The following is a 17,385-nucleotide window of genomic DNA, read 5'->3' as shown; positions in this document are numbered from 1 at the left end:
CATCCATCAAAGGAGGAAGTTATATTAAAAAGATCTGTGGCATCTTCAGACTAATCTGTGCATCTCACCAGTGCCATATTTAGCATTATCTGATCTGTTCTTTGCATCTAACAGACTGCAGACCCTTTGGGGCAGAAATCCCATCCTCGTCTTTCTTTGTATCACACAGCACTGAGTGTGTTGACAGTGCTCAACAAATAATAGCCAGTTCCAAGGGAGGGAAGAAATCTGTGCTAGCACACACTGTGCAGTATTATTTTCAAAGGATGAATCCTTAGATTAGTAATAGGAGTCTTCATGTACATTTCAGTAGAAGAATAACTCTTACTTTTCCCAGGAAGAAGAATTTCACAAACACACAAAATGCCTCAGAACACACAATAGATCATTTGGACAAGTGCAGAAAATGGCAGGAAGAAGTGACAGGATACAAATTACTGAGACATGGAAGAAAATAAATACTGAGATTAAAACTTAGCACTCATGAGGAGTGCTTTAAAGACACACACAGACAATTTGTATGCATCGTGATACCATCTTTAAAAGCACAGTCAGGCATCACTTCTCAAATAACAATTCATCACTGGGGTATATTTAAAACAACCCATATCAGTGCACTTTTCTGTTTCCTCTGAAAATGTTTCATTCACAGCTCACACTATTTGTTGACACTATTTTGGCTCATGTGAAACTCTTGTAGAAGTGGATTCCATGTGAGGAGCCAACAAGTCTGCTCTCTGTCTTAGTATCTGCCAAAGTTAATTTTTGAAAGAGCATATAGGGACATACATAGTTACATAATGATATGCTGCCCTTTAAGGTGTTCTGCATTAAAACATAAGCCACAGACTATTTATAAGATCAATGGGAGCAAGTTGTTGCTGGCAGCCTGCATGGCACACCTGGACACTCCTCTCACAAACTCCTCCTTTCAATATTTAATATTTCACACATATATTAATATATTACAGACTCACAGTTAAAAACTCCAGATTGGAATCATGTACCCCTGACAACTCTACTTCCTCTATACTGAATATTTGCTTTTAGGCAGAGATGTTTGTGCTGCTCTTAGATGAACTTTCTTCTGAGAAATAATGCCGGCAGCAAGTGAAATACTGATAGCCAAGGAAGAGACAGGTTTTACAGAAACGCTTTGTTTTTTAAACGATCCCAGTTAAGCGTATGAAGCATCTGTTGTGTACTGCTCCCTGTACGCAAAATGGATATTCAGGAAAGTAATTTACATTGAAGTAGTACAGTACACTCCTACCTCATTTGCCACAGCCTTCAAATGCTGTGTGCATTTAGAGTTACTAACTTCAGAAACAGTTGCACTGTAGCTTCTCTTTCCAAGGATAAATTATCTAGAAGAATTTAGAATACATATTCAGAAAAATGCTTTCTTCTGCTCTCCCAGAATTGAGACTGCACTGGAAAGCCTATCCTTGCAAGATTCCCATAATTTTTTTTTTTTATTCTTTCTTTAGAAATCATTTAAAGAACCATAGAGAATCAGTGTCTGAATAAGTTCATCAGTGAAAGAAGGGGAAAAAAACTTGCAGAGAGGGAAGGCAGGTGAAGGAAAAGAGAAGTGGCAGCAACTGTGTAAGGTGTTTGATGCTAGAGTCAATATACAGCTGAAGAGGTGTCTCTATGAAGCCCAATATTATTCTGTTGCTTTCAATTCCTGTCTTTTTAGAATTAAACAAGGAAATGGAACATTGCTTGGGGCACTCCAGTTTGGAGTTCAAAGCGCTCACCACACCGGAACTGTCTGAAAACCAATGTGCAACAGCTGCATTCAACATGAACTCATGGTACAAGGATGTGGTGACCAGCAGCACGGAAAAAAAAAGAGATGCTATCTCTTCTGCTGTATGTAAATGTTCTTGCAAAAACTAGAAGACAATTCGTAGACAAAGGGAAAACAATGAGCGCCACACAGTGCCTACAAACCCCCACTAATTCTACTGTTTTGACAGCCCTATAGACCCCCTGCTCAAAAGTTAGCCCTTCCAAGCTCTGAGCTATCACACCATCATCATTAAAATTACAAAAAAGCTAAAGGTTACTTAAAATTTCTATTTAGTCCTCTGGGTGAAACCAATCAATATTAATAAGCATTTTCCACAATATTTCACAGCCCTTCACACTTATTGTGAGGAACAAACCATCATTTTTAGCTTAACTATAACTTTACAATTTAATCTCTTGTTTGCACCTGTTATATTACGTGCTAAGATAATTTATGAGACATTAGTTATTGTGCATAATATGAAATCTCCACAAACTCCTCCTCAAAAGCATTTTAGTCATAGAATCTTTCAAGATAAGTTTAATTATATTCTGAATTCCCCATATTCTGTATAGTTTCACAGATTTAATCTCTTCCGTATCTGGCAGCAAAAGCAGCAAAACAACTTTTGGAATAACTTCTATAAATCTTTACAAAAAATCATCCACTTGGGAAAACTATGAACCAGTGCTCTTCACATCAGCTTCCATATGAAATTTGCTTTGTGTCATGTTTCTGAGAAATCACCCCAGCTGAAAGGGGAACTGTAACGCAGTAGCCTGCTTATTAAGGGTTTTCATAAGAGATTACCAACCTTTTTTTGTATCACCCCCTACCATTTCGATCCCACTCATAGCTAATTCCCTCATTTCATCCTGATTCTAGAAAATTCTATAATCTCCAAATTACAAATCTATGGTTAAGTGTTTCACAGCATCACACTGCAATTGAGGGCTGATTTTTTTTTCTAAACAGATCTTCACAAATCGCTTTCAGTTGTGCTCACAGCATAACCTTCAAAACTGAGACACAAAAGTATAAGTCCTGGTTTCTAAAACTCTGTTAGAAACTTTGCTGTATGTCAGAGGTCCATATGCACACCTACAGAAACCCCTACTGAAGAACTAGTAAAGTGAACTTGTTCAAAAAAAAGAGGAAAAAGCATTTCAATATGGATGACTACACAATTCACATTTTCCTTTTATTGCTAAAAAAATGGCTCAACACCAGCACTGAAAGGAAAATAGCTGCATTCCTCAACATAACAATCATATTCTGAAACAGTAATTCACCTTTAACACTTGTATTGATTCTCAGAGATAATAACATCTCCCTCTAAAACATATTTCACATTGTCTCCATCGATCAGAGGTGTTATATAAATGTTTCAATCAATCTGATGAGGCTTTTAGCTACACATGCGCATCCTGCAATTTTGCTGAGCTCCAAAACACACCATGTTTTGGAGTAGTCCATGTTAAGTAAGAAGAATCTGTGCTTTTGTTACTTCTATATATCCACTCCCTTGCTAAGACCAGGCTACACTGGTTTTACCAGCAACAATCAGCTGTACTTCTACACAACAATCAGAGTCTTCTATGAGGCAGTAACTGTATCAAAAAGGAAGGTTTTACCCAACACATATTTTATATATTGGGTAAATTACTGATATTTTTAGGTAACCTGTTGATACAGATCCATATATTTTTTTCATCCTAGCACACTGTCACTGAGTTCTAGATCAAATTGATGAATAAGGCATTAACTCTTACTAATATAGTAATTCTGACACTGTATCAGCATCATATGTTGCAGGGGCATAACAAGACAGAGGAGAGCAATAACACTCATAAATGCAGCTTCAGTTTTCATAATAGAGATGCTAGAATCAAACATTTGTATTAAGTAGTCAAGAGACAGACACTTGAGGGCTATTAAAATAATTAACAATATACATCATCCTAATGGATTACAAAGACGTTATATCTGATAGTCTAAAGTATCAGCACCCCCCTGATTCCATTTCACTATTTCAATGAACCTAAACCCTGACCTTCAGGGAGCAAGCCTAAGAGAGAATTCAAGTGCCATGCTTGTAACGCAGTGCTAATTCTCGTGCACAATTCCCATCAAGGTATAAAATGCCACTGCAGGTTGAGGCATAGCTGTAGGAAAGGAAAGCAAGCAACACTCACTTCATCTAGACCACCACCAACTCAGAAATCTGACATAAGCAAATCCATTATGAAGATGGAAATCAACACATGGAAGGGCCTGTCTTTCATTAGCAGTTACTTGAAGCATTCAGCTGTCCTTCTGAAACTAAGCACGGTTTTTATCAACCAAATAACCTCTCGTAGCAAGCTCAAATCCCACAAGCAAGAAAGGCAAAGGATAATTCCACCTCTGTCAGTAAATATTATCACCACAGAAGGCTAATTCTGTGCACACAGTGGCTACACAGAAACAAATCTACAGCAGTGCCAGTGCACCCACTTGTTTTCCCCCTGTAGTGACATTTGAGGAAACGTGTTCTCTATTAAAAAGCACTTTATGTAGCTCAATCACTCATTACTCTGCAGGCATTTCAAAATTTGGCTTCGTTACATGTTGCAACACCACCAGCAGTGATCAGAGATAATAATTCAGTTTCAATTATTAATTATCAGCACTGTGATATTTTCAAGTTAGGACAGACATCGCCCAGACTGTAAACAGACACTTTGACAGAAATAATCTTCCTTGAGACAGAGACCAGACAAGGGAAAAGGTGGATCTATCCATCATAGGAAATCCGGTACCAGTGCAAGAAGCACAGACCACTGTATTTACTACCTGGTTTGCATCCTTTGCTCGAGGAAGTTTTAGTCAGTAGTATCAGCAAAACATTTCTGTGGCACTCCAACAAATCAAGAAACTTAGCGAAGTTTTTTACAAAAACGTATTCTGACTAGTTCTACTTATTAAAAGTGCTTGTATCACGCTCTTTTCCATTCAGCATCTGAAAGAAAAAAAAATGCCTCACGCTTCTCAGTACAGTTTTTGAACAGGTGTATAGGAAATGTAGAATATCGTTATTTTATTACACAGCAGAAGTAGCAAAAATGTGTTGTACACTCATATGGTATTTTAGGAGTCTGTTATTACAGTGATTAACAAAGTTCAGCCACATCACTTTATTAGCACACACGAGGTCTGTGAGCATACCTGTTTGTGACACTTTCCCACCCAGTTATGTAAGTTGGTCTTCTACTCTTTCAGAATTAACTCTCAGCATGTATTTACAACTCAGACAGAATTCTGAGTTTGTGAACCATCCTCCTCTGTGTAAAACAGCTCCAGCTCTTCCATACTGCACTACTGCGTAAAAATAATTACCATCAGGAAAGGTACCAACATAATATCCTAATTTAAATGGTTATTTTCCCCCTTGTTAAATCCTCAAGTGTTTTTGAATACAGCACCAGGATATAATAGAATGTGAATAAGTAATGAGAGATAAAGATATGGATTTAAATAAAATATCCCCTATTACCATTCTTAATTCTTATCTATTGTTAAGATGACAGCCATCTGGAATATTACAGCAAGGTGCTCATTCAGGAAGAACCCAGACAGAACAAAATGCAATTCAAAACCCAAAATAACAGCCTTAAATCAAGTTTTAAGAGGACACCCGGCTACCAAGAAATACCTGCCGGTTTATCTTATTCCAGCCTGCATTCTGCCGCAGGACGCGAGGCTGGTGATGGGAAGCTGCGGGCGGGATTCCGCGGGACGCTGCCGGGGGGTGTCCGGGAAGAGGGGCTCCCTCTCCCGCTGCAATGCCGCCCCCTCGCGCTGCCGGGCCGGCAGGGAAAGCCCTCGGCCCTCGGAGAGGCCATCACCGCCTTAACTGCTGATTAATTACCACCTTTCACCAAGGTCAAAAGGGACATTCAGAGCCCGTATAAATGTTATCATGTGGAAAATACATGATATTAAAAAAGCTCTTTTTTTTTTTTTTTTTAAACGTAAAATCTGATGTTTGCTGCCGTATCAAGTACAGAGCTTGCCTCTCACAGTGTAAACCCTGAAGTGAGGCACCACTCCTGTGCATGAAAATAGTGACACTTTAACCTCACATGCCAAACGAAATTCATCTAACATGAGGCTTTTCTCCAAATCAGATCATTTTAGAAAACACTTTCTGTTGAAATTAATTCTTTCCCAAATGAGACTGGTCAATAGTGTTACACTACCTCTAATTATATTTATGTGATATTTGTAATAACATCAAACTTTCAAATGGATCCAATTCAGAAATAATGGAAAAAAACAGTGCAGACTGGCTGTTGAGTGCAAGCAATAAATCATATAAATTGCATAATTACAACTTCCATGACTCCAGAGACAGTGTGCACTAGGGAAAGCAATGAATGATAACGAGGGATGAGTTTTATAACCCCTAAAAGGAGGAAGCTCTAGGATACTAGTCAGGACACAGGTGATAGCACAGTCCCTCCTCCAGAGCACATGCAGCTACTGGGGAATCATCACCAGCCTCCAGCAGGTCACAGAGAGGTGGATTCAAATCCTAGAGAAGGAGAAACTAAATCCAGATATTGCACACTGAGATAGTGCTTGGGCCACTGATCTCCCACTTTGTATTTAAGGGGGGAGAAGATTGAATACACCTGACTCTGGAGGTTTGAAAGGGGAAGAGACTTAAGCTTTGCTTTGGGCTAAAAGAAACATTTCAAGCATTACTAAATCAAGAGCTGCTTCCAATCTTCAACACCTTCTCTTCAAATACATCCTTGGTTTTCATGCTTCCTCCCTACTGCCACTTAAATTCTTCCACTAAAGCTGTTTTTTTTTCCCCTTTCTCTCAATTTTCCAGTTCATTAGATAAAATGAAAAATAAATTATTTGCAATATCCAAATCACAGCTGCCCCCTCAGGACAAGAGAGGAACAGCCCCTTTCCTTTTTTTCTTCTTCATTGCAACTGATTTATTACCAGTCACAAGTGAGCTGAGCCAGTGCCATACCCTGCCAGGCAGAGCAGTGCCTCTTGGTGTTCTCTGATAACATAGGCACAAAGTAAGTGGCAAAGAACAAACTGGCATAAGGCTTCTTCTAGTACTTTGTTAAGCTGTCGGAGCTGATGGGGCAAGACTCCAGTGAATGCTACAACAGTTTAACTTAATCTTACTTTCTCTTTGCTAGCAAATTGCTCCCATTTTCCAACCAATTTACGGCCTACATACCTACTCTGCTGTTATAACTGTTTACAGTAAATCAGATTTGCCTGTGATTGTTGGAGCAATAACTCTCAGCAAAGGGGGCAGCACGAACATATTTCAATCTAATAAAATAAATGACGGCAGATTAAGTTCTCTCTTAAAGAATGTCTTATCAAAACCTACAGAAAGACTGTCATTTCACAGAGGAAAGGAGATGGCTGCCAAAGCCAGGAAGAGTTAAAGAGCTTGCTGTCACTCACACATGCTGTGCCAAAATAACAAAAATAACGTGTGAAGAAAGCAATCACCTACAGTGAGAATGGGGAACAAAAGCTAAATGAGTTTTTCCTGTGCTAGTGGCCTTTGACTGCTAGACAGTCAGATAACTTTTCCTACCTGTTTATTACAGAGTTATTCTTAGACAGCAACTCTTCTATTACTATGCCTTTTACCTCTTTTATAACATTAAAGGCTCACAATACTCAGTCTTGAGACTGAGAATATACTCTTCACTGAAGAGTATATATATGTAACGTACTGAAGGAGAATTCTTCATTGTGCAATTACTTTAGCTAGGTTATTTTCTGAAATCTTTTTGCTTTTTAAAACTTTACAGCTAATGTAATTTCCAGACACATCTTAGCCATACAAGTTTATCACCAGTTCTACTGTTCAGCAGCAAAACACCACGGCAGAAACAGACAGAAAATACTAATTCCAATGCCAAGTCGTCTTGGGCTCCCTGCTGCTGAATACAGGAGAAATACTACTCTGTGGGATCATCATACTCTGCCTTGAGAGCTTCGTACTTCATCACAGCTCAACACGGGCCTTTTTCTAACAGGGAATTGAAATAGCAGATGAGAATCTGGGAAGCACTGCTGAAGGAAATGCACATTTGTGTGTGATGGTACAACTAAGCCAGGGTTACCCCACCACAAAAACCTTTAAACATCACACTGAACAGGCATAATGGCCAGGGTAAGAAAAATATTGGGTTTGTGATAAGGAGACTGTACTGCAGTGGATGTCCATCTGAGAGCTGCACAGAGTGTTGTCTCTAGTCTGGTTATCACCAGCAAGAGCAGACCATCTTACAGCAAGGGAGAGCAGTATTTTGACTGAAGGCACTTCATCACAGCACCTGCCTGCTCTGGAACAGGAAAAGGGCCTGGGACTACAGAGATGGGTCTCCTGCTCAAGCATTTCAAATACACTGGGACTAGGGAGTGAAACACAGCTGGTTAGTACTTGGTGGTTTACACTGCACAAATAGTAAAATAAAGAAATTTCTTAGGATAGCAAGAAAGTATATCCACAGGAGAAGAGAAAGAAGCATAAATAGCTTCCCATTTGGATTAGTCGCTTGCACTAAAAATGTAGGCTGGAAAAAAACTACTTGTCAGCAAGTATTGGCAATTTTTAGAGCAATCACACAAATGGAAAGTAAAATCTGGAACTCAGATTTGCAATACGTGGATTGAAACAAGAAACCAGTCTCCAAGTTTTTTTCAAGAGAAGTAATGTTAAGCAATGCATATGAAAAGCTCAGTTAAACTGGGAAAACATAAAGAAAAATAATTTACAAAACAGAGAATGAAATTAACAGCAAAGTCTATCTGTCAAAGTTACTTCAGGAACCATTTGAATTAGAAGAATGATTAGAAATGAGATAATAGCATAATAAATTAAATTATTTTGCACATACACAGCTACAAATAAAAAAATAGAGGAAAATCAAAATTTTTGAACAGAAATGAGGAAAAATAAAAAAGATAAAAGACAAATAAAGGAAAACTACATCTTAACTGGACTTAGGAAGTTGAAGGCTTACAATGAAAGTAAACATATAACAAAAGTAGGAAGAACAGTTAAGGGGAAAGAAAATGAAAAGTAGTAAACAACTTAATGCCTAGATTTTAGAGGTTAAAACTTTGGTTTTCTGCCACAGAGATGCCTGACATTTATCAGAGATGAAAAAGTGTTAAAGTACCTGCTTTGCAGAACATTTAATGCTAGAAAGAGGGTATAAAATAAACATAGGAATGACACAGACAACTGACTCTGGGGGTTCAGAACTTTTAAAACAACTCCAAAAATCTAAGAGAATTTTTAAAGACTAACTAATAATACCCTGATGGTTCTCTGCTGCAGTTCAGCATTTTAGTGCCTTAACAAAGTATTCTAACACAGGAACCTGGTACTTTATGCTGCAAAACTGGGAATACCTCTTCCATTTAGACCAGTGAATATCGGTTTTCAAGGTCAGGCAGACAGCTTGTAAAATGCCCTGTGCTTTCCTACAGTCTCCATTTCCCTAACCAATCCACTCATACGCTACATAAGTAACCTCAGCAGGGGTCACCAAGAGAGGCAAAATGCAAGCGGCATATGAATGAGCAAACACCTACATGCTTGTGCCTTTGAGGAATTAAACAAGTCAGAGAAGACTTGTGTATGGCATCTTCTTTGAAGAATAAATAAATCAGGTAGAGAAAATGTGGTCTTGGTGAACTGTGCACTGCCCTGGAAAAGGTGTAAAATTGTGCTCCATGTAATTAGGAGTTCAGACAAACAGAACTTCAATGAATTATTGAATTTGTAAGAAAACAATTTCAAATAGCATAAGCTGGAGAAGAAAATAAACCATGCAGAGACTGAAAAGTATTGGGAGCTAGTAAATTAAAAATTAAAGAAGAAAGCAGGGAGGAAGACAACCAGGAATTACTGCAAGGCCCAATCTACTTTAACACTAATAGAAAATGTTATCATTTTACACTGGGTTTTATTCATCAAAGATAATACCGAAATAGGAATAGCTTCTCTAGTAATCATTCTATTGATAAAACAACAGTTCCAGAACACAAGTTTAACAGAAGTTTTTGCATTTGATGATCCTGTTCATCTGCAAAACACAGGCAATAAGATTTTTCTGAATTAATTCCAGCTGGAACTAGATATAAAAAATGCCAAAGAGTTACTGGAAATCTACAACAATCTTTTCTGAACTCTGGCAAAAGGTAATTGTCCTGTCAGATAAAAGGTGAATTACTCTTTTTTTGTGGGTGTTTTTTTTTTTGTTTGTTTGTTTGGTTGGGTTTTGTTGTTGTTGTTGGGGTTTTTTATTCTGAAGTTGTCAAGCTTCAATTACGAATATCACTTATTCACGAAATGATCACTTCTGCTTTTGTCTACCACCATAACAATCTTTCCACTATCAAGTTCTGGTCTCTGAGAAGATAGTTGCAGGCTGCCACCAAACAATCTCAGACTTCTGTTCTTTAAGCTGAACAGAGACGGCTCAAACCCGCTGGTTTGAACCAGCCTCCTGGGCAAAAACTGTTCAAATCCATGGACCTTATTTTCCAGTTTCCTGTGGTCTATAACCTATACTGCTGAGAGGTTGCAGGCAAAATCTTTTTGAGTACTGGTCAATTTGCTCATGAAGCATCTTTGAGCTATGACACTGACACACCATCCATGCTTCTTTGGGCTGACAAAAGACTAAGCTAAGTACTTGGCAGAAACCGTCAAAAGCTCTGTTCAGCACTACAAAGCTGCCGGAATATTGTGTCCCTCTCTTGAATTTTTTTTTAAGTTTTCCCAAGACTGGCATTACTTAAGCAAATAAACAAAAAAGACATGGAGGAAAAAAAAAAAAAAGAGCTAAGCTAATAAATACATCTATGCCTTTGCATTGCAATCTAAGGTGCTAAAAAGGACCCCACCATTTTGGATATTTAAGCCAGTATCTAAGGCTTATTTACAAGGTATCTATCTCTCCTCCTGGAAAACTATCTTCCCACATAAGAACATGGGTGACCATTTCATGAGCTAATGAACAGTGAATAAGTTACACTGGTACTCATATAGGGTTTTTTTCACAGGTACTGAAAAGAAAGAATAAACTTTACACTGGGCTTCTAATGTTTTTCTGCTGGCACAAGCAAATTTTTATTTTGATAATAGATCAATGAACGTTTATACAGATCAAGAGCTAGATCGAGGACATGTATATACCCACAAGATTGCACACTGGAAACATGAAACTACAAAAGCAATAAATTCCATTCAGGTAATTTTTTATTGCAGTAAAAAGAATAAATGTTTTAGGTGATTCTGTTGGAAATGCTACACTGCAAGTGCTCTGACTTGTAGAAAAATATTTTTCTCCTAACTACAGAGAAACAACATCCTAAAATAATAAATTATTTGTAAAAGTCAAAGAGCTGTAAGTTCACTGAACTAAAAATCAATTGCAATCAGCACTTAGCTTAAAATCTACAAAATAAAATAACTGATTCTTCCCTAATAGAAGAGGCCTACCAACTTCAAAATGTATCATTTTGTGATGAGATTGAAGGATTCCCTAGTTAAAAGAATTTCTCACCAAGTTCTGCTCTTTCCTATGTGGACAGCACTTCCATCAAAACCAGAGGACCTGCATCTAAGCAGTTCAGATCAGAAATGAATGCTGCAGCTTCAGTGTAGTAGAATGCCAGAAGTGAAACCCTGACCTCTGCTGAAACTGGAGGCAAAACACTAATCAGAATTTGAATCAGAATTTCTGCCTTCCTGTATTTTCAAAATTCTCCCTCCAACAATACCTTCAAAAACAAGAATATGAAAGATCTACAACTACTGCTGTTTTCTGCAGGATTTAACATTTTCCAAAGGTTCTTAACGTCAAGCATACAGGAGACATGGCTGATGTCTGTTTGCTTTTCTCTGACAGAGAGCACAGATAATTTCTCTGTACAGTGTTTTAGAACACAGGAACCGGGGAAAAAATTAGTAGATAAAATGTTACTACGACTTCTGATCCAGATGCAGAATTGTTTATCTGCACAAAAATACACATAGTTTCAGCCTGTCTTTTCCAGCTCACACTGTTAATTATATTTCAATGCACCTCACTAGATAAGAGGAATAGTCCAGCCAAAAGCATATAAAGGTTGTAGTCCAAATTATGCAAGGTGTCTTCCAGCTGATAATTCCAACAGGTAATGAACTGTTTAATCTTATGCAGCTTGGCAAACATGCCTGTTTATCTTTACCCAAGCCTTCAACACGCACATCAAACCAAAGACATCATCCTCAAAGACTGAATCTTCTTTTCAGTTAGCATCATACAAAGCTTTAATTATATTCTGTCTACTAAATATTTTTGTACAAAGAAAAAAAAACAGGGTTCAAACACAGCAACAAAAAAGGTAATCTTTCAAATATCCAGTTTGATGTATTTCTTACATTTCTTATGTGATCTCAGCCTATCAGTTGAAATCTGGCAGGCGATCGGAAATAATACTTATCGTGAGCACCTGTAGCACGTGGGCCACAAATTCTTTGCAACTATAGGTGATAAAATCCCTGTGCCTTTTACTATAGCCTGTCACTATACCATCTCCCGTGCTTAAGTATTAAGTCCGCAGACCACAGACCTCACAATAGAGTTGTTACAGCAACAGTGATTACCTCTAGTCCTCACACAAGGAAACATGAGCACGCTCTCTCTGTTCCTGCTCGAGTAAGAAGAGAAATCAAACAGAAGGACACAGAGTTTCAGCTCCTAACTCCAGGCATTAGCAATTCTTTGGTTTTCTGACTTTTTCTCCGGTTTCTGTCTCCAAGGGCAGAGGAGGAAAATTCTTGGACAGGAGTTCCTGAACAGGAGTTAGAAGGTACTTAACTCTGCTCTAAATAATAAGATTTCCATTGCCTCAGAGTAATCAGTCAGGATTTAATGGAAATACAGAAAAAGACTAAAAGCTTAAGAGAAGAAATCCAAGAACTGTAAATACATTTTCTCTGGGGAATCATTGTCAGAACAAATAATCTCTCTTTCTTTAATTTAAATTCTCTACAATTCTGCTTTATTATATTGGTAAAAGGTGACAACTGGAAGAGGTTTTCTATTGTAAAGTCTTTTTTAGGATAATACATGTAGCATTACACTAATTTTAGAGACAAAAGCCAGCTGTTCTGAAGAGGATTGCAATTTCATCAGTGGGTTTATTCTGGGTTTATCATCAGGTATTATACTTCCTCCATCTTTTGATAAACATTATCCATTACCCCGGATTTGGTTTAACTTCCACATATTTGTGTTTATAAAGCCGCAGCATGATTGGAACTCTGTGGTAATTGAAGTAACAAGCTATCCAGCAGACAGTCACTGTAAGTATATAATTATTAAGTGAAAAGTCAGTCAAGGTTGATAACATCCCTATTTTACAGTGTCTTAATTACATAAACCTTCATTTAGCTTGTGTCTTTACTACTGTATTTGCAAATACCTCAAAGAAAGCCTTAAACCAATAACACAAGAAAGAATGATGCAGAAATTACTCTGCATCTGACAATCAAGAGGAATAAGAACTGAAGAAAGCAAACCTGTATTTCATGAGGGACATCTTGTATTCCAAATGGAATGGTATCCCAGGGGGTTCTTTTGCTTAGATATACATACTCCTAGGCGCTGCATCTGAATATTGCCAGTCAGTATCAAAGCAAAGATTAAAGGTAACGCCGCAGAAAAATAAATATCTGATTTTTTATTCAGTGAGGTGAATTTACCATCAAATAAGGAGGTACAATTCTTTACAAATCGCATGTATTTATGCAAGCACAGAATTAGACTCGTACACTATCAAAAACCTTTTAGGTGGAAATGTATTCATGTGCTACGATTTTTAATCAAAATACATACATCTGAAAAATAACTGCAACTAAAAGGTTAAACAGTATCTTCACTCTCTGCAGTGGTATAACCCTTTTCTAGGACATCGATTTTACATCAGTGATCCCAGATGACCCAATCCAACATTTTCTTGCTTATAGCCAGAAAAATCAAATAAAATCTGAAACATTCACTGAAAATAAAGTGCCTGTACTATTTTTATCTTAAATCTGCAGAAATTCTGTGTATTTGGAAGGATAACTGCCTGAGACTGGTTTCAGTGAAGTACTACTTGAAAACAAATTGACACTATTTCTTAAATGTTCTACCCATCTCTGTGCTCATCCTCAAAGGAAGCTAAATGAGGCAAAGTATCCTAAAGAGCCCTTTGCACATTTCTGGGACCTGACCATGTTAATCTAACTGGAACAATGTCCAAAAAAAAATAAAGAAAACAAAACCAAACCATGCTGTATGATGTTAATAAAAACAAAAGGAATGTAACTTAGAGAAACCTGTGAATGCCAGACCAACTGTTCACTGACTTTTTCAATAAGCTTTGGGTTTTTAAGAGACCAAACACTGTTTTTTTACTTCCAATCTATTAATGTTTCAGGAACAAGCTGTCAAATACATGCTGTAATCCCATCCAACAGCCCTGACCAAATACATACAGGCAGTACCTGAAATAGCAAAACGAACAGAACCCAAAACCAATTACCCGAGTGCCTCCACTACCTTGTCTGTGAGACAAGAAAAGTACTATTTACCTTTCTTTGAAAAATGATTTGATCCTATCTGTTAAGTGTAATGACATAGGTCATCACTTTTCTTGATCCTTTTCTGGGCATCCCACCACCAGACAGAGCTTTCTGCCTGCTTCTGAGCAGCTCCAGTCACATGCAGTATCTTTCCTGCAAAAACTAGAATTCTCTTAAGTAGAAACAGCAGCTGTATGCTATCAGGAAAGGGGTTACACAATGAAATAAAGCAAATTTCATAGCATGAGCTGCTCAAATTCTAGAAGTAGCAAACTTGCAAGAATGTTTGTTGGTTGTCACCAGGGCTAGTGTCATGCTGAAGTAGTTTGACTTGCACGTAGGAACCTGTTCCATCTGTCCAATGAAGAGAAGACACTATTTTTTCCTCTCTTTTTTAATCCTAGCTTTCTGGCATCTCAGCACCACATTCCTTCTGAAACTAGCTATAGTCATTAAGGAAAACAAAAATTGTGAAACTTGTCTGAGTCCAGTATCTCAGAAGATGCAGCTGCAGAATTAGAATCTAATGAAGAATGATTATACTTGGTGGTATACACTTCCCACAGTTATTCCAGATTTATTTATCTGTGTTGCTTCTTCATACTTATTCTGTTGCAATGCAGTCAGCTAAGAAGCTGAACCAAAAAGCAGAGCAATGCTGAAACCTAGGGCAGAGATGGCAAACCAGGAATAATTTGATACGACACTCACCCCAAAATTTTAATGCACTGTACATATATAGTTGGCAACAGCATTTTAGATGTAGAGGAATAAGCTGTCTGGCATACTACAGAACTTCCTGTTTGCTTGTTTGTATGTACACCAGCACACTGAAGTATGCACACTGCATTACGGGGTTGACGTTGCCCATCTCTCATTGCAGCAGGAAGCTGTTCAGAAACACTTTTCCTCACTGGATTGCATTTCCACGATTCTAACAGAGGCACTCTATATTTCTGTGTCACTAAACTTCCAAAACCTTGATTTCCTTATACTTATCCTAGTTAAAGATGAAACTGTCATTTTCCCTGAAGAGAGTCAGAATAAAACTTCAGACCAGGCTCTATTTCCTTCAGCTGGTATATAAGTCCCCCTGTGACTGCAAAACCAGTTTTAGTTCACTTCAGGAGTTATTATTCTGTGTGCAATTATGTCATACTGCTGTCTATAAAGCATTACATAGGTATAGAAACCATTTCAATAAAGTTATTACCATCAGATCTCAAAAGAAAGAGATAGAAGAGAAGCTCACCTTCGAGCGTCAACATGGAAAGGCCCTGATCAAAAGACCCCTTCAGATATTGGTGGTTTTTGAACCAAGCTGCTGTCAGTTCAAGCTGCCTGAACACATATTTCATATTCCTACGTTATACGTATTTGCATCTGATTATACAGAATTTAATACCTGCACTGCATTTATACAAACTAAACTTCTATCCTCCAAGTGAAAATCAAAGTATTTTACATATTTAAATGAACAACACCAGACAAGATGACCTTTATAATCACCATTTCAAGAAACACAATTACAAGCGACTCAAGACATATGGCAAACTTAAATATGCTTAAACAGACTGGTTTCCAAACTTTTCAATCCTGACAAAAATGGATGTCTGAAATAAAAGCTTATTAGAGATTTTAGTTACAGGAAATGCCCAGCAGAACTGGATTCTTTTTACGTTACTAAATTCTACTGATACTATTTATCAAAAAAGGCAATTCCATAACACACAAACTCCTCCCCCCCCTTCAGCTACTGAAAAGTTAAATAGTATTTAACAAATATCATGTGGATGATTTTGTGGAAGTATGACATGGAATGAAAATCATTAGTCTGAATATGATCCTCAAAACTTGACAACAATTTGATATGCAGTTACTACCATTACAGTATTATAAGACCAAAAGATGTATATGGGTATATATAACCTAAAAGATCATTTACTCATGCTCACACAAACAATGAAACACCAACAAGCACAGAATAAGCATAACAGCACAAGTCCACGCAAATGCAGAAACTCCAGTTTTTCAAACGAAAGAGCAGAGAGCTGTACTAACAAGCAGAGTATAGTTACTCATGCTGTATTTGGCCAAGGCAAAACAAAAGGAACTCCGCAAGATTGAGCTTCTTGGGGGTTTTGTTCTTGTTGTTTTACCCTTTTCTCTTTTCTTATGTGAACATGACTGTTACATGCTGCCCAACAGAAGGCTGCCAAGCGCTACTTTGGAGTATCAGTTGAAATCAGCTCAGAATATACCAGCTGCAGTGCCAGTCCCTTTCCTGCATCACCACTGAGGGGTTTATACCTTCTGTGAAAGCTAAATAGATTGAATGCTGGCTAAATCTGACAAGATCACTATTTAAGTGGAGATGGCCACAGACACAAGCAATAAGGCGTTCCATTTCACCACTCACTTTAATGACAACAAGCATTTCACACAGGTATGACACGCAGAACGTAATCACCTTGCACAAATTAGAAGCGGGCACACAATGAAACTCAGAGCAGCTTCTTCCTCATGGAAGCCCATCTGTTACACACTGTGTGGTTCTCCTTTAATGATTTATTTAAACAGAAGCAATCAAAAGGTTCAGCTTTTCAGTTTAGAATCAGATAATCGCTCAGACACACGAACTACAGAAACAATATGAAAAGCCTATTTGGTGCAGGAAAACTAGCATTGAGGATGAAAATTAAAAACACCACCTGGAAAATCACTGAAGTAAAACATGGAATCATTTTGGTCACGTCATAGGCAGATCCTGAGTTGGTGTTTTTTTGCAACAATTAAAAACAGTGTAAAGTTGTGAATAATCTTTAGACATTTTCAAAAAGCTTTACAAAAATCAGCTATGAAAAGAAAAAGAGAAGCTTTGCATAATAGCTATTATTAAAAACAAATATCTAAACAAACA

This window comes from Empidonax traillii, unplaced genomic scaffold (assembly GCF_003031625.1).
Source record: "Empidonax traillii isolate 1590-97213 ecotype Southwest subspecies unplaced genomic scaffold, ASM303162v1 scaffold1573:size99210, whole genome shotgun sequence".
Taxonomy (NCBI): domain Eukaryota; kingdom Metazoa; phylum Chordata; class Aves; order Passeriformes; family Tyrannidae; genus Empidonax; species Empidonax traillii.
This window is presented reverse-complemented; position numbering follows the sequence as displayed.